Source organism: Capsicum annuum, chromosome 6, assembly GCF_002878395.1.
Source record: "Capsicum annuum cultivar UCD-10X-F1 chromosome 6, UCD10Xv1.1, whole genome shotgun sequence".
NCBI lineage: Eukaryota > Viridiplantae > Streptophyta > Magnoliopsida > Solanales > Solanaceae > Capsicum > Capsicum annuum.
In genome coordinates this window covers 185,736,178-185,755,778 of record NC_061116.1, presented here as the reverse complement: position 1 = coordinate 185,755,778, position 19,601 = coordinate 185,736,178, and the positions used below count along the sequence as shown (strand labels likewise).

Below are 19,601 nucleotides of genomic sequence, written 5' to 3'. Positions count from 1 at the left end.
GTTTAACAAATTGAGAAGAGTAGCAAATAAAGTTTTAGAATTGTAAACGAAAAGTAAACTAAACTAATGCGGAAAAATAATGACTTAGAACAATCAATGGAAAGAAGCCCAGGGTTAAGTCTTACGAACAATCATACTATGTTGTTGAACTTTATTTGTTAAATCTCTTATCTTAGTTGTTAAGTCGTAGGGTTAATCGCATGCTCATGGTCTCCCGACCTCTAACCGTTTACCTAACTTGGACATTACAACTACATCGTTGAGCGGGGATGCAATAATCTAATTAAGTGTTATAAATCTATCATCCTACGTTTGAATCAATTAGGGCTCCTAGGTACATCCATGTCCTAGATGCTAAGTCAAATCCCTTATTTCATAAAAGAATAAAACCCATACTTTATTCATCTCAATGTAATATCTCCCTATTCCCTCTCTCGAGATCACAAGATCGATAATATATGTATTGTATGGGTGATCAATCCATAAAATAATTAAAATAAGAATAAAAAAATAACCAAATATGATAAGCAAATCCACAAACTTAAGTCAAAATGAAAGTAATCATGATCTTGGCCTTAACCTCGGGAAGAGGACGCTTAGCCCTAATTTTCATAATTATGATCTAAATAATTGAATATATATTATGAATAATTAAAAAGCTAAAGAAAGATTATTAAAACCTAACAAAGTGCAAAAACCTCCACAAAATTAATCCACGACGTCCCAACGTGTAACAAGATCCTTAATAGCGTGTGCAACGTGTGCATATATAATAACTTAATCCTAAACCTAGTGGGATTTAAGGAAAATTATCATAATGATCCTAAGACTCCCATATACCTAAGATACCCAACTGCACGTGGGAAATATATAATATTATTAGTATGCTAATCCCTATCCCTATCGATGTATCAGTGGTAATTGTCCAAAATTTGAGCGGTGGAATGACATATGCATTGTGCCCTTAATTGCACCGCAATATAGCAGGCGTCGCGTCCATTGTTGCACCATAATGAAGCCCGCATCGCGGGCATTTTGCCTGCAGATACTAGAAGTTGCTTCCACAAATTATTCTAAGGAAAAGCAGCACTGAAATAGAACCCGCGTCACGGGCATATCGCCCACACACACTGGAAATTGCCATCAAAAGTTTGTTTAAGTCTTAATTGTCCCGTCTTTCATCCCTTGTATTGTGGTGTATTTTCAATGGATTTCCAGCCTTTATATCATCATTATATAACCATATTCAGCTCACAAATCTTCCTACATAACCACACACCACAAATTAGAGATCATAACAACACAATATCCTCAATGATGAATAAAAAATAAGAGTTAGGACGAGGCTAATTTCCATGATCTTCAATTTTATGTTTCGACTCTTGACTTATTCAAATTAAAATTTGTACCTTACAAACAAGTTATTCCACTCATAATTATATATTTAAATCATTTGAAATAAATTAAACACATTAGAATCAAACGAAACCAATTAGACACACAACTAGCTCAAGCTAGTAAAACTAGTTTCCTCTATTGAACTCTAAATGACTCAATTAAGCACAAACTTGTTTGGAAAGCACTTGGGACATTGTATTCACATCATTGGACACTTATATACCCATTTACATCATTATTAACACGTAAAGAACACGAAACAAGGCTAAATAAGCTAGAATCATAATGCTAAAGTGTATAAATACACCCAACATCAGGTAGTCAAGGTGATGTAGCTGTTGTGTCCTAGAAATTTGACCAAGAAGAGTGCAGGAAGTCTTTATTTCATACGGTGATAATTGATGAGCTTTCTTTTAGCTTTGTTGGAAAAAAAGGTTTTCGGATGTTTATGAAAGTGTCACAACCTCATTTTTGGATTCCTTCGTGTAGTACTATCACTAGGTATTGTTTTAATCTTTATAATGAAGCAAAACAAAAGCTGAAGAGGTATTTTATGGAAACCAAATAGAGAATCCATATAACTACCGACACTTAGACCTCCATACAACGGATCAATTACATGTGTCTAACTGCCCATTGGATTGACATTGAATGGAATATGCATAAGAAAATTCTCAATTTTGTCCTATTATTAGTCATAAAAGTGAAGATATGGCAAATGATATTGGTAGTTTCTTATGTGAGTGGGGAATAAATAAAATATTCACTGTCACTGTAGATAATGTGAGCTCAAATATTGTAATGGTAAGAGAACTATCTAATCATTTGACAAAGATGAGAACTAATTTGATGAACGGTGATCACCTCCATGTGTGGTGTAAGTCACATATTATGAACCTTATTGTCCAGGATGGTTTGAAAAAAGTTCTACGTCTGTTGAACGTGTTAGACATGCAGTGAGATATGTTAGGCAATCACCTGCAAGATTGAAAAGGTTTCAAGAAAGTTGTGATGATGAACAACCCAGTTGCAAGAAATCCTTATGCTTAGATGTTCCAACTTGGTGTTCCTAATGTTGAGTAGGGCTTTTGAATTTGAGAATGCATTTACAAATTATGCTTCTCATGAAATTGGACTAAGACATTATCTTGAGAATTCTTATACTGAAGTTGGAGTAACTGCTGGTGAACTTTTGAGTATTGATTGGGTGCATGTGAAAAGAATTACAAGATTTCTTAAAAAAATTTATCTTCTGACTTCTAAAATATCTGATAATTTATGTTACATATAATATTTATTTTCTTGAAATTTGTGTTGTTGTTGTTTATTTGAATCAATGGATTGCAAGTGAAGATAGTGATTTAAGTAATATGGCAAGGAAGATGAAAGAAAAAATTGATAAGTATTGGGGTGATCCAACAAAAATGAATAAGATAATTTTTATTTTATGTGTTCTAGATCCTCGTTAGAAGCTTGATTTAGTTAGATAAGCACTTATAAAGATATTTGGGGAAAATCAATGTCTATCTTTAAAAGAAGCATTAAACAAATACATGATTTCATTATTTAATGAATATGTAAAATTCAGTTCAAAAGGTCTAGTGGTTTCTATTTCTTCACCTTTCTCTTCACTAGAGCCTTCTATTTCGGTGCTTTCTGGTACTCAACTAAGTACCAAAGGTACAGGACCTTTAGATTCACTCATACAAGATCTAAAGAAATATAAAGGTGTGAATGTAGGTGTAGATGCTAGAACGGAGTTGGATAAATATTTTGGCCAAGAAACTAAAAATAATACGAAAGTATTTAACATTCTGCCCTGGTGGAAAATAAATGCAGCAAGATTTCTTCCTCTTTCTAAGATGGCTTATGATGTATTAGTTGTTCCCGTTTCAAGTGTTGCATCTGAATCTACGTTTAGAATAGGAGGACGCATTCTTGATTTATTTTGGAGTTCATTGACTCCTAAATTAGTGCAAGTTGTAGTGTGTCTTCAAGATTGGCTTTGGAGTGAACAATTGAAACAACCTGTTTGTGTTAAGGAAGATCTTTATAATCTCTAGCAAATTGAAAAATGTACTAATATTATTTTTATATGTGTTGTTATAAATGATTTTTATTTATTTGTTGACTCATTATACTGATTTTCTTTTCAGATTTACTCTGTGCAGGAAATGACCTTACTATAGTTAACGTGTAGTACATCTATACAAGCCTACAAGATGACTTTCACAAGGTTAGTAATAGTATAAAAAGATAAAAGTCATTATGTTATGTTTCCTTACTAGTTGATATTCTGTTGTGTTGTAAGATTACCGATAATGTGTGCAATAAACTTGCTAAAGAAGAAAGTACCAACTTCCATATGTCCTTAGCATTTATAATTAAATGCATATATAATGCCACAGACCAAAAGAAGAAACACAGTAGACATTGCTGGTAATCAAATATTCCATATGGAATCAGAGTTTGATCTGAAATTAAAAATAGTACAAATAAACAACCTAGAGTGAACCAGAACAGTGGAACACTTCTCCTGAAATAATTTCATTATATAACAAGAAAGTTTTACCTGGGAGCACCATACATCTTATTAGTAGCATTATAATTAGCATAACCAGGCTGAGGTGAGACACTCTTAACATAACAAGAAACAATAGGTACAGTTGCATAACCACTATCTAGTTGAGTCATGGATTGATCATAACCAGGCTAAGCTGGGGCTGAAGCTAGAGCTAGTTAAGCATAAGCTTTCTTCCCAGTAAGTGGTGAACTATAAGTTGTTGAAGCCTGAGCACCACTATATGTTTGGTCAATTGGTACCTGATAACCATAGCTTGCAGTGTTTATGGCCTACTTTCCAGTGTAAGTGGACTATGAAGGGCAGGAACTATAACCTCTAATAGGGGCTGCTTGAACATAATCAAGAGGTTATTGCGGCACAGGCTGACCATATCTAGGAATAGACTAGGCACTTTGTTGAGGATACCCAGGATTAGAAGCTGGAGCACCTTATGGATGATTATATCTGTCGGCAGCTATGGCAGATCCATATGCACTGTAAGTTTGTTGTACGTGCCCACTGGATGCATAAGGGTATTGTTATTGCTGATGGCTTACTAACGAGTTGCTCCTATATCTTATATCCAAAATATTGGTATCTCCATGACTTATTTTGAGGTTGTATGGGCAGGTTTATGTTTACATTATGGGTGATAGCTTATCAGGTTCCTATCATGGCCTAGCAAGGTGCTAGATTTGGATCTTGACAAAAAGGTTTGGTTATTAAGTTAGTTTAGAATTATAAATAACTAATCCTATATGGAAGGATTGTAATTCAGGATTGGGTGATTATCTAAATTAATCTGCATTTTTATCGTACCAGATTATTTTAGTTTTTACCGAGGACAATCTTGAAAAATAAAAGAACTTTTTCTCTCCTTCTTTTGTTCTTCAAGTTTGCACTATTATGGTATCTTTAATTTATACTTAATCCACATAGCAGGAGGTATCACAATACAATTACGCAGAGTATTAAGATACATCTTTGCTTGCTTCTAGAACTGTATGTATAAGACATTATTAATTTTACACAAGAAGAAAAAGCCAACATTACTGTTGTACTTCTCTAACATGTCCATTTCTTGTTAAACTTATGAGCTAGTTCTATAGTAATGAGTAATTCATCATGTATTAGCACTCACTGACTGTTCTTCTTGAGTTATATTTTACTTAAGAATGTTTATTAATATTTGGTTTACATTATCAATGATAGAATTATGGGACTATCATCTATTAAGTGTGCAAAAGCATATTATTATGCAAAAGTTATTCTTATGGCTGTTACACTTTTCAATGTTGAGACTTAAGATTGTCCAATTCAAGGAAAAAGAGCAATTTGCTGAGTATATTATGCAAAAGAATGGATTCTTTTCTAAGAAAAATGATTATTGATATGGTTTAGGTGGCGTGACATAACCTAGTATTTTATTTTGTTGTTTAGATAAATATTGAGATTCTTAATTTCTTAGTTAGATGGAATAGTTTCTTTATGTTATATTTTTTTCTGAATGGAAAGTTAGAAAGAGTTGGTTTTGAGATTTGAGAGGCGAGTGCTAGTGTTTAGTACTACGATTTTTGTTGTCACTGTGAAAACAAAAGAAGTTAAAAGAAAAGAAGTGTTCTATTCTGTTCTATTTTCTGTAAGGTATCTGCATTCAAATAGGAATTGTGGATGACCGATAAACCGTCCGATAATTATTTATCCATTACTGATCCAACTGATATCTTATCGGTTGGCTAAGGGATATGCGTATTTTAAAATTGATAACCGTTAAGCCAAATCATCGAGTGTAATAGTCCACCTGATCCATCCGATAAGCAACCCTACTTGGTATTAAAATTTTAGCTTAGTGTTGTAGAGCTTGCGTGCAACATTCATTTTAGACTTGTCTCAATTTAGAATTCATTTATAGGCTGGTTGAGCCTACTCCGTGGTTGCCTACTCAATCTTCTTGATTTTAGTTGGATTATAATTGATAAGTGCTCAAATAATAGTCCATGGACCCGGTATTGGTTCTTTTAGCTTTGACCTTGAGTCTCCAGTTATCTTTGGGAATTTTGGATGATATGCTTAGTGAGAGTAATATACTTGAGTTGAATTTAGTATGGCTTCATTCTTAGTTGATGGGATATCCTGGAGCAGTTTGTTTAATGATGAGTAGTTATGCTTTAATCTTCGAGATTCTAGTTTTGATTGCCATCTGGACTGGTTGAAGCATTGGTATGGATTGTATCCCTTGATTGTGTGCCCAGACAGTGCCTTATGGGCTTATTCCCATGTTTGTCATATGATCTTTCAGCAAATCAACTTCAGTTCTTTGAGTTCATGATGATGAGATTATGCAGACTAGACTTAGGTGATTCCTCTTGGTTTGGAATGGATAACAGGTGTAAAATAGTAAAGGAAGGTTATATTTAGATTTTGATTTAGTGGCTTGAATCATATCTTGGGTTGGTTTTGGCTTGGATGAGCCTTTAATTGACTTGTGTGGGTATCGAGATGGTATCAGTGTGTTGTGGTTCAGTTTATGTACATCGACCTTTTAAGTTCAGTTGGAGTCCAGTTAGTGGTCGAAGTTAAGTTTTGGCTATTTCGAAGTAAAGTGAGGGTGCAGCTTAAAAAGGGATACCTGTCGAAGTCCTTTGAAAGTGTTATCTCTTTGTTGAGGTTATCTGGAAAGTCATTCATGAAGAATGCGGGCACAGTACCTTATCTATTTGATCTTTTCAGATTCTTTCTATTCGTTAACTCTTGGGGATGAAAATCCTTTTAGTTATGGATATTGTAATGACCCTTTTGGTTATTTTTCATATTTTTGCTTATCTTCATCGTTTGAGCTTCTCCATAGCTTCTCCAAGTCATTCATGACTTGCTGGTACTAATAGTTTGGTTATTGGACAGTTCATTTAATTTTAAGAGCCCCTATTTTGAAGTCTTTGCTGGTTCCAAATGGCCACCAGACAAAAAATTCAGCAAAATAATCTCGGATGTCAATTCCTACTATGCCAGCAAATCCGAAATATCAATTTTAGGCTAGGTAGACCTTTGATTCGGGCCCCAATGCACCCAAGTTCATTTCAACCTTTTGGTCGGAAAGTTAAAAAATCGAGAATATGGGTGTGGGATCCACATTTGGTCAAAATGACTTTGGATTAAAAATCCGACTTCACCAGCGATCTGGAACATTTATTTTACGGTGGTAACATATTTGATGTGATTTTACAGCTTTTAAATCTCATTTCGACCCTCGATTTGGAAATTATAATTTCGGATTTCGAAAGTCAACTCTGTGAAAATGACATCTTTTCAAAAATATGATACTTTCATTGAGTCCGTAGCATAGAATTTAGTGTGGTTACATAGTTTGTTTGCGTATATCGGACTCTGAACAGATCCCAGGCACCCTGTTGAAGTTCGTCCGAACTTGAAAAAAGTTGGTGCAAATTTTTTTGCACTATTAAAGTTGTTTTTAGGTCCATTTTGCTCATTTTTCATCTGGCTTCTTGAGAGTTAAACTCTAAAATAGTGTGGAAGCTTAAAAGTGAAGCTTGTGGGAGCTAGATTAACATCTATTTCTTGATTCTATTACGGATTTAAGGTAATAATTCACCCTTTTCATAGTAATTTCTTGATTAATTTCTTAAAACCCCAAAAATCTTAAGGCTTAATTTTAAACTCCAATTTCACTTTTTTTCACTTGAATAATATTTTTATCTTAGAATTACTAGTTTTTCATCAATTTATCCTTCAAAACAACCCAAATTCTTGAATTTAACTTGGATTTTTAAAGATTTTACCCGATAAAGCTCAACAATGATTTTTGTTTATTTGAACCTCATTTTTTACTCAATATGAAGGGTTTTAAGCTGTAGATTCCTAAAGATATGGATAGCATGTTTTTGAAGTAAAGTTATGGTTTTCTGTTCTTTTTTGAAAATTTGTTTCGGGGCTTTTGATCTCAAACCAAAAGTAGTCACTATAGGTATCGTTAGACTCGTATGGATGAGTAGATTACTATTTTGATAGTGTGATGGCATTTTGGGATTGTGAAGTAGAGATGGGCGCTTGGAGAATGATTAGAGATTTTACAATTAGGCCTTGAGGTAGACTTCTACTTACTCTTCTTCGAAGATGATGGGTGTTATATATGGCATGCGAATTTGAACGATAAGTTTGATTATGAGTGGAATGACTTAGTCTTGATTATTGTATTTTGGGGATTAGATGTGGGTTTTGAACCCATAAGGTGGAATACTTATGACCTTGTAGAATCCTATTGGCTTCTCCCTAGATTGGACTAATTTATAGCATGAATATGATATGATGCTAGGTTTGGGATGTGGTTTAAGTGTTGAAATCATGGTTAGTATGATTGACCTTAGTTGGGCTAGTCTAATGGTCATGAATCCGTAATTTGGGTTAGAGTTAACTTGCCCATGTTTCTAGGCGAAGTTCCTATCTTAAGATTGGTGATGGCTTGCTTGAAATCTAGAAGTGAACTAGATACCTTACCCTAGTTTGGGGGTGTAGATTGCCTAAATATGAAAATTGAGGATTAGAAGCGGGTTCGTTTGACCCACTTAGGCCAAGACTTGTATTAGCCCTTGTGGACTTGGTTGCAAATGTTAGGCCTAGTTGAGACTAATGAGCCTTATTTATGAGATTTGCTTGGTGAATTGATGAATTGTGATGACTTTCCTTGGATTATGATTAATGGCCTATAGAGATGTTAATTCCTCTTAGATGCGATATTGGGCCTTTAAAGATGTTATTTCCTCTTAAATGCGATATTGTTCCTTTAGAGATGCTATTTCCTCTTAGACATGATGTTGGGCCCTTAGAGATGTTATTTCCTCTTAAACATGTTATTTGGCCTATAGAGACGCTATTTACTCTTAGATACGATATATGGCCTATAGAGATAGTATTCCTCCTAGATATGATAATTGTCCTAAAGAGGTGATATTCCTCATAGTCATGATGTATGACCTATAGATATGAGATCTCTTACAGATGTGATATGCTTATTGATATTATGCCTCATCGATGTGAGATGCCTCCTATATGTGAGATGATTATAGATATGCTACGGCTTATAAATATGATTTTTGATGTAAGTTTTGGATATGTATATGGGCTTAAGGTTGTGATTATGATGTTGTGATTATTTCTGACATATTATTGGGTCAAGGGACGTGTTATGATATTAGTTGGATATCCGAAAAGTATTTATCCTTGTAAAGTATATGGTTGTAGAATATAGATACATATATGTTTATGTTACTTATGGTTTCATTAACTGAATACTGGTGATGGCATGTATAGATTGGTACTTTCATAACTATTATATTAATATTGATGTGATCCTAGCTGAAATATGACCTTATCAATATTTTTCCTAAATATGGTTAAAACCCATTTTTTACCTTAACAATGGATTTCTTTAATATAATAATTGCCCAACTAAATGGGACATTTATACATATAAAAGAGGTTAAAAATATTGTTTTAAAGATTTGACCGAGATAGATTTTGGTCCATGAATTGACACTATTATTTACTTCGGTCGTGAGATATTCCAACCTTTTCTATATTTTATAGTCATTAAGTCTCGAAGATTATTTTGGGCAACAAACTTATGGATTTACACTCTTTTAGCCATGGCTTGAGTCCATGCACTTATTATATATCTATATATATGTATTGATGGTTATGATGATATTGATATCCGGCAATGGTGGAGGATGTTGTTATGATGATATTGATACCCGACAAGGCCAGAGGATACTGTTATAATGATATGGATACCCGACAAGGCCGTCGAATACTGTTATGATGGTTTGATACCCAATAAGGCCGGAGGATATTATGATGATATATTGATACCCAACAAGGCCGGAGGTTGATTATGATGATGGAGATGGTTACGATGATGAGATTGTGATGTTGATTGTGTATCTTCCATTCATTCTTGCATGCACATCGCCTATCACTAGTATGTGCCTATGTCTACCAGCTGGTATGGGACAACTGCATAGATATGGGTGATGAATATGCCTTATGTTGTTGTATGTTAATTGAGCCTTTCGAGCTTGGGGTTGTGGGGGTATGCATAAGATCGACTAGGTATTTGGTTATCTGAAATAGCAGATTATTCATGCTATTATTGATATCATTATTATCATTGTTATAATCATTTTTGTGGCTAGTTTATGACAGATTGGTCATTGATTCGGTATCGATCTTTGAGTTATGTTTTTGGCCTCTTTTAACTTACGATTGCATTATTCTGCATGATTATTTCATGTCTAGTCATGTGGATTAGAAACCTTGAGTATGATAGTATTAAATCCTGCTAGAATTATACTGAGGTCTTAAAATGAACACGTGATGATTTAGGATATGCTTTGAGTTGACCTCATAACTATATGTATATATATATCTAGATATATGTAGCTATGGGACTACCGTATATTCCTTCTTTCATTTGTTCATATTGTTTATTCGCTCCTTGGCCTTTTATATAATTATATATTCTTCTTTTTCTCTTTATTCATATATTAGCTAGGGATATACGGTATAGTGTTGAGCTTCCTAAGTATGGCTTGAATAATATATTGCACCCTTATTACTTACTTAGCCTTATTATATTGGTCTATTGGACATGAATAGGATAGTTGTTCCTTATTATCTTATTGGTTTGTTATATGATTTCTGGACTCTTGGATGCAGTTTTAATTTTGTTTATATGTTGTATATATCTGCCTTATCTTTGGAGCTCAGTTGGCATTTGCCTACTGCATAACATTCATTTGGTACTCATACTATACTTTTACAGCCTGCAGGTACGGGTATTTCCATTGATGTATGCATCATGTGGAGAAGCCATTGTTAGGAGATACAGAATGAGCTACCGATATTTGAAGTATTACTTTCCTCCCTCTTATGTATTAGACTGGTCTCTATATTATATTCGGAGATAAATTGTATCAGTGTATTTCCTTTGATATTTCACTTTTGTACTCTTATTATATTAAAAGCTCTTGTACTGATATTGCCAGGTTTTGAGATTTATTTATGTAATTGCACTTTTGTTATACTTTTCCACATTCTAATTTCCTTATTCTATTGAGTAGTTCGTTACTAGCCGTTCTGAACTGCAGATTTGGTTTGCCTACTAATGGTTCATAGTAGGCACTATCACGACCTGAGAAATTGGATTGTGATAAAGCCGTTAATCTTCAAGTTCAACATGATGGACGACATCAGAAAAAAATTTGATACTATCATTATGGGTTATGCTAACCTTCAAGTGTTCCCAACTGTTGGGAAAAGACTGGATCACTGCTTGAGCATGTTTCTCATCTAAGAGAACATGACTAGCACTTTTAAGTTGAGCTATCATATTTGACATCACCCTAAGGTGTTGTTTGATGTTCTTATCATGACGATTCTTGTAAGTGTAAAATTTGATAGTCAATTGTCTGATGTGGGTGATAGAAGTAGCCCCATATATTCCTCGCAAGTGTTCCCAAATGGCATTAGCAGTAGAAATTCTTCATACTTATGAGTGATGTCTTCAACCACAGAACTTCCAATAATTCCACGTGCAATAGAATCAAACTTTTTTCAAGCCTTATAAGCTTCAAGGTATCTTTTGTATTATGTAGTGTTACCCTCTTCTCTTCCAGTATATACCATATTTTGCAACTCCAAATGTCGTAGTTGTTGCCATTTAGTTTTTCTCCTTTGGTCAAGCTGATAATTATGTTTTTTGATGCCATGTTTGTTATTAAGAGACAATCACACAAGTATTTTATTAATTTTGCATGCAAATTACACATTCAAGCAAATCATTTCACATAAACATTTCATGTTTAGTGTAAAATTGCAAGGACACTTAAGAATTCCATCATCGTCTATGAACTAAATATTTGACTAAAAGTAGAAATTAATTTCTTAATGTGTGTTACAATGATAACATTCAATTAAGTCTTTGTAAACTCACATAAATGAATAAAATTCATATAAAAGAGAAACAACTTAGTATATTTTATAAAGTTAACAAACAACTTCAAATTACAAGTCAATTCAAAGATAAAAATCATCTCATAAATATTCAAAACAACTTATATACATCCAAAAAGGCTCGCTAGGCCAAATCTCATGATAAATTTTAATTAATCTCCTCTAATGGATCACAGAGAGAATTTGCTAAAATATCTAAAGCTTTCCACTCCAAGATTTCTACATAGTTTTTCAGTTCTACACGTTTTAATTCAAACAAACGGATAAAATTAGCAACTGTAATGCTTGGGTACATCTTAAAAGACTTGGAACTCTTTTAATTTCTTCTGTTTTTCCCTTCGTATAGCCCTCTCATACCATAATAAATTTTGTGTAGTCCTGAGGACACTATTTTGTATGATCTCACGACCTCGAAAATATGTCTGTTGACGCTGTGATCTTTCACTTTGTCTCTTTGCTCGACATTCAGAGCTCCTATTTGAAATGCTACGAGTTTTTTCCCATTCAACCATGTCAGAAATAGAAACAAAAAAATAATAAGAATGTTTGTACCACTTAGTATGACAAATTAAGTTACAAATTTATTGTAGAAGGCAAAATCTGCCAGAGAGATTTAAGGAACTTGATAAGACAAGAAAATAATAGTATTAATTTTGAAATAGACAATCACATGAAAGTCATAATATTTCAAAAAAATAATAGGAGCAGATTACGTTTAAAAAAATTGCACATGATATTCACTTCTATACTCCTTTGTTCTTCATATTTTCCACAAAGATTATCTAGAAAATTCTTTAAAATACACATCACTTTATTTACATCACATAAAATATTAATATTTAGAAGAACGTGCATGACACTTTTTTTTTTTGCTAAGGAATGAGATCATTTATTCAAAGCATAAAAGGGTTCATTACAGACAAGGAACTAGACATGTAGTGTCATTTGATTGAATGTCTTTTAAAAGAGCATAAAAGATCAAATGTGAGAACATTTCTTCCTATCTTTTGATGTTGTTGAGTAACCATGGACATCATGTTACGCCTTGCATTCACCGCTAATTCATTTGCCACCATATTTCCTTTTCTGTAAACATGGAGGAGTTTTGGTTCATTCAGCTCCCTGATGAGCGACCTATAATCGGATAAGATGTGTGAATAATGTTGATTATTGTCTTGTAGTATATTGATAAGTACCTGGGAGTCTGTTTCTACTATTATAGGCAATAGATTCTTGTCAATAACCAACTTTAAACTATGCAGTAGAGCCATCATTTCCATATGGATAGGCGAGATTGTTTTTTGTGAATGCATGAATCCAGCAATCCAAATGCCTGAATGGTTTCAAATAACTCCTCCTGTTCCACCATTGTTGTTAGAAGAGTCAAAAGCTTCATCTACATTGATTTTATAGCAACCTATTGACGAGGGATTCCATTTAATAGTTAAGGCATTTCTCTTAGGAATAGAGGGATTTTTGCAAGCCCCAAAAAGTAATATTCTAAAGTATTAGATTCAAGAATTTTTGGGGGAATAATGGAATGTCGGTTGTTGAAGGTGATGGAGTTACGATTTTTCCAAATGGTCCAAAGGATGATGGGGGTTAGAACAGATAAGGGAACGAACCTACTATTATGTAGTTTGATTAGAGTGTTGGAGGCACAGAAGTTTGTTATATCCCTAATGAAGTTGGTGGAAGTTGGTTTGAAATTAAAATGCTCCAAGATTTTGGATGCATTTGGGCATGAGATAAAGGTGTGTTCAGTATTTTCAGGTGTGTTGGGACAAGAAGAACAAGTGCTAGAATGAATAATACATCTTGCATAGAGGTTGGCAACAATGGGGAGCATGTTTAGCCTAAGGAGCCAGAGAAAATATTTTATTTTATTAGAGGAGTTAATTTTCCAGATCCATTTGTTATTAAGATCATCTATTTTGAAGGATGTATTTTGAGGGGAAGATGAAGAAGATTGCATGAAGAGATTATAAGCGTCCTTTGAGGAAAAGTTTCCTTTTGGAGAAGTATTCTAGAAGAAAGAATCAATTCTAGGATTGGTTTGTTTTACATAAGTATTGCGGATATGATTTTGTATTTCCGTAGGTATTATAGCAAAAATAGCAGTGAAATTCCAAACCCCGTGAGAAAGGATGTGGCTAACTTTCTGATGAAAGTCTTCTAAAGATAGAGGAGATTGAATGTGGTCAAGAAAATTGCTATTATTGTAGATCCATTTATCTTGCCAAAATTTATGTTTGCTCCGTTTCCAATATTCCAAGATACACCCTTGCGGAAAATGGGGTTGTTTCTGCTGATACTTTTTCAAATGTAGGAGTCGGATGGTTTATGGGAGATAATATTATTGGAAATTCGATTCTTATATTTTGCTTGGAGAATTTTTACCCAAAGATGAGAGGTATTCTTCATGAGTCTCCAGTTGAGGCTCGAAATTAGCGTAGAGTTTTTTCCTTCAGCTGTATGAATCCCCAAGCCACCAATATTCTTTGTCCTAGTAACAAGGTGCCAGTTCGCTAGGTGTATTTTCCTTTTATCATCAGTAGAACCCCAAAGAAAGTTACGCTGAATTCTATCGATGCTTTCAAAAATGTTTGTGGGAAGCGTATCAATTTGCATAGCATAAGTGGGAATGGAGTTTAGCACAGACTTGATTAAGATAGTTCTTCCAGCTATGGATAGGAACTTGGTTTTCCAACCACTAAGCTTACTATTCATTTTGTCAATGATGAATTGGTAATCTTTCTTTGTAGGATAGAGGTTGGTCATTGGGAGACCAGGATATTTTCCAAAGTCTGTAGTTGCCTGGATTTGGAGAATAGACGAGATGGATAAGGTGACTGGTGGGATAGTATTCTTGGAGAAGTAAATTCTAGATTTTGCGAAGTTTATGTTTTGTCCAGACATTTCACCGAAGGTTTGAAAAACTGATAGGATAGAATTTGCATTTTCAATGTTTGCTTTCACAAATAGGATAAGGTCGTCTGCAAAGAGTAAGTGCGTTAAAGTTGGTGCCGAAGGAGTAATTTTTATGGCGTTCCAGTGTCTTTGAATAAGGAAAATAAAGAAACATATATATACACTGCACATAAAATATTAATGATTAGTGGAAAAAATATGACGCCCTTTTAATAACGGTTGCAGTACACTGTTCATATTACACATTTCTCACTTTTTTTTGTCAAGTAATTTAATAAAGAGTGCAAATCACCTCTTCCTCTTTCAATATTTAATACACGATATTTCATCTCTTCTCCCAAAAGAAATTATCAAAAAAATAATTTTTATTTCATCTGCTTGGAGAAACATAGTATAGATTAATACACTTTGATATGTTGCAATAGTTTTCTCCACACAATTTCATAAAAGATGGAAGAAAATATAGATCTTGAAAAAAAAAAAAAGATCTATTTCGAATTCTGATTTTAGCGCTATTATTTTGAACAGGTGAATCCACATTTCAATTTAATAATTTCATCTAAATATTCTTCCGACGAAATTAACATGCAATACAGAGCAATTCAACCAGATCAGATCAAACTTGATTAAATTAAAATCTTTGTTCGATCTTTTCCAGGCTCTGATGCCGTTGTTAGAAAAAATGGAGCGAAATAAGATTGTGTACCTTGATATGATGCAGCGAAAGTGGTTGATTTTGCTACTGAAAATAAATGGCCCAAGCCAATCTTCAAATCAATAGGAAACAAAGTTTAAATTCACAAACTAAATGCCTTTGCTTTTGGGTGTTATTGTTTATGTCAAGCAAGAAATTTATTTTCTTGTTTACAATTTTATTTTTGTTGTTTTTCGTCACCCTTATTGAAGAAGAAGAATTAGAAATATATAAGGGGGAAGTTCAAAATTTTTCTTTGTAACTGTCCCCTCCAAGATTTCAAATATGTAGGTATAGATAAACTCTTTATCTTTCTTCTCATATAAATAAAATGGGTCGGGTCGGATTGGATCGGTACATGGCGACCCATGACCCGTAAAATGCAACACGAACAATGAAAGGTGAATTATCTCGATGGCCTACAACCTCAACAAGTCTTGCATAAGTAGGATTTTATTCAAAATTAGAAGTACATGTACTCCAGAGACCAACACAACAAATCTTGATATATATTACATCCGACATTGTCCTGCCTCCATAGGTAGAAGTAGAACTTAGTTATTTTATATAGTAAATGAGAAAAGGAAAACACAAAATCAAAGACAATAAACCACACAAACATAATCTCATATTTAGAACGAGAAGCAACATAATTCATATTGTGTTGGCCATCGATGATCCTTTATGAACGGCAGCTATAGGTTTTTTTTTAATAACATCGTAGAGACAACGGGGACAGTCCCCACTACGGCAGTTGCTGGACTGTCGACAGTATCCACCGCAAGCCATCAAGTTATAACCATCTAGTTTTGATTTGAGTTCTGTTACAGTCCGCAACATGTCTCTTGCAACAGCTATTTTTACACTTGGAGACTGAGTCAAATAAACTATATAATCCATTGAAAAAAAAATCAATATGTTACAACCATTGTTATTCTAATGTATAAAAGATGAAACATATATATTGACATATGCAATAAATTAAACCTACATCAAAACATATGAAATAAGAGTATAATGAGTTATAGAAAAAGGCAATATCAGACATCACCGAAAGTACCACAGTGAAATAAAAGGAATAATTGCGAGCCATGACAATAGGAGTATTACTAAGAAGGATACGTATAAGAGAACTATGTGTTATGGAAGTGCAATATTTTGCTTCATCAAAGGCCACTAATTTATAGGCCCCTCTCCCCATATTTCTGCCTTATCTAGTGTACAACTTGTCTTAATGTCCTGCTAGTAGAGCTTCATACATTTGGATTTTACCTACATATTATTTCAACTAGTAGTCACACTGGATCGGAAGCATGGAGGTTGAAAGAATGGTTTATGAAATTATATAAACGTGTATATATTAATGTTATTTAAATTACGAAAATAAAATTCGTATTTTATACTTCTTTAGCATTGATTAGTACACCAAATCAACAGTTTAAACTATTGTGGACCCTGTTGATTCCATAAGGGTCCATGAGCTAGAGCCTAGAAGTAGTAATAAGATGGATTTAATCGAGATTGTTGTGCCTAGTAAAATATTGGTGAGATTTATTTGAAATTCAAGTCCAACTAGCAAGTATTAAAAAGGTCCAAGGGTTAACAAGTACAGTTCTGTAAATTAATATAGAATGTGTATTTCCTTATTGTTATAAAACAATAAAGAACAAGAAGAAAAGTAGAAAGACAAGAAAGAGTAATTCTTATTTCTCTCGAGGGATCTCTTGATGGAGTGATTTACAATAAAGGAAGTCCTTTTATTTATTGGGAAAATTTGCCCCTAGTTTCACACTAAAAGACAAATACATCAAATCCTAATAGATATCAACTAGATCTTATGAGATCTTGATAGACATTCACTATAATGTAAATACATTTATAATACTCCCCCTTGAATGTCTAGATAGATAATGTGCCTCGTTAAAACCTTACTAGAAAAAACCCAGTAGAAAAAAAAATCTAGTGAAGGAAAAAGAGTACACATTTCTAACAATACGCATATCGGCTGCCTCATTAAAAACCTTACAAGGAAAACCCAGTGGGACAAAACCTCGTAAGGGAAAAAGAGTACAGCGTGTATTAACTCCCCTTAATGAGAAAATCCTTGAACCTTTGCATCCCGATCTTGTGCACCATCTTCATAAAAGTTGTAATTGGAGAAGACTTGGTGAATAAATCAGCCACATTTTCACTTGAACGAATCTGTTGCACGTTGATATCACCATTCTTTTGTAGCTCATATATGTAGATAAGCTTTGATGAAGTGTGCTTCGTTCTATCTCTTTTTATGAATCCTCCATTAAGATGTGCGATGCATGATGCATTATCTCCGTATGAAATTGTGGGCAGATTGTCATATTTCACACCACATTTTTCTCGAATGAGATGTATCATGGACCTCAACCATACACATTCTCGACTTGCTTCATGAATAGCTATTATCTTAGCATGATTTGATGAAGTGGCTACGATAGAATGCTTTGTATATGTCCAAGATATTGCAGTACCACCACATATGAACACATAGCCTATTTGAGATCTAGCTTTATGTAGGTCAGATAAGTACCCAAAATCAACATGATCAATAAGATTGGGACTGCAAACTTACTAACAAATTAACTAAAAAAAAGGCTATATCAGGCCTTGTAGTATTTGCAAGATGCATTAGTGCATCAATTGCACTAAGATATGGTACTTCATAACTAAGGAGTTCCTCATTCTTTTCTTGAGGTCGGAATGGATCCTTATTCAATTTTTGCATGTTTCTCATTTAAGAAAATACTTTTATTGCTTTTGAAAACCCTCCAAGAGTTTCAATAATTTTCAAGCTACAAGCTTATACAATATGAGGATTATCAATAAGTTTTCCAAAAACTTTTATATTTTGAATCCTTAAAAAAAATTTCATATAAATTTTGTCAAGTGACAATATTCAACATTTCATGTGTGACATCTTCAAGTGTCTGGACTGCAAATTAAATAAGTTTTACGCTTATCAAGATACATCCTTTCATGTCACTTGATAAATGTTTCTACATCAGCATGCTTAAATAAACGTAGAATTCAAATCCTCGTAATCTTTTACAATATTACGTCAATATTGTATCAAAGATATCATCGATGATATATCATTTTACATCGGTTCACAATGTGACATAACATTTTGAGATCTCATCACTTCATTATTTTCAAGTACCTGAACTTCTCATAAGGTTTCATGAAGTGTTATGTCGTAGGCTTTTCAAGAGCACATTGCCTTCTTATGGTGATTATTTGCTCCTTATCCTTTTCAAGGATTATTTCATTTTAAACCGAGTGGTCTATCATACTTTACGTATGCATTGACTTTATCATTTAAGGACATAAAATAGGAGCACTTGCAGCTAAATATGAGATACTTTCGGCATTTGACTTGAATTATCTTTTGAATGAGGATCTGATAATAATTCCTAACATATTTCATAGTTGTTTATAATCTCCCCCTTATGTTAGGAAAACTAACATATATCCTTCATATTCTTTGAGTAATCCATCTTTGTGCATCATGATATATTTATTAATCGTATACCGCACATCATAATATATTGGTCTAATGCATACAAGTGCTATTATATGCAATATATCATATTTCATACCAATATTCAACTATTTATGGAAGGCATTCAATGTTAAACCATCATCATCAAGATGAATTATCTTGATTACACAATCTGAAAATTATGCTCAATTTATATTGACTAAGTAACTTTATGAATGTCAAACGTAGGTTGACCATAAATGTACATGTGATCATCTTATTGATGCATCTTTTTAACATATCACATGATAGGTGAACGGGCCCTTATTCACCTTTTATTCTTTTCGGATTTTGAGGGATCCAATCCCAAAATTAGTTGGTCCAACCAACTTATCATGAGAACAAGCAACATTAAAGTTCATGAAGAATTTTCTAATTCTTCAATATATGTTCAATACTGAGTATTGAAC

The 19,601-nt window shown here is 33.5% G+C and overlaps 1 long non-coding RNA gene across 1 annotated transcript in view; it reads right to left on the bottom strand.

Moving 5' to 3' along the window:
- Positions 1–16,051: 16,051 nt before the first annotated feature.
- Positions 16,052–19,601, bottom strand: part of LOC107874869 — a 16,171-nt gene continuing 12,621 nt past the window's right edge. The window contains exon 2 of the long non-coding RNA XR_001675627.2: positions 16,052–16,501. This is a non-coding gene — a long non-coding RNA (uncharacterized LOC107874869). The remainder of the gene's footprint in view (positions 16,502–19,601) is intronic.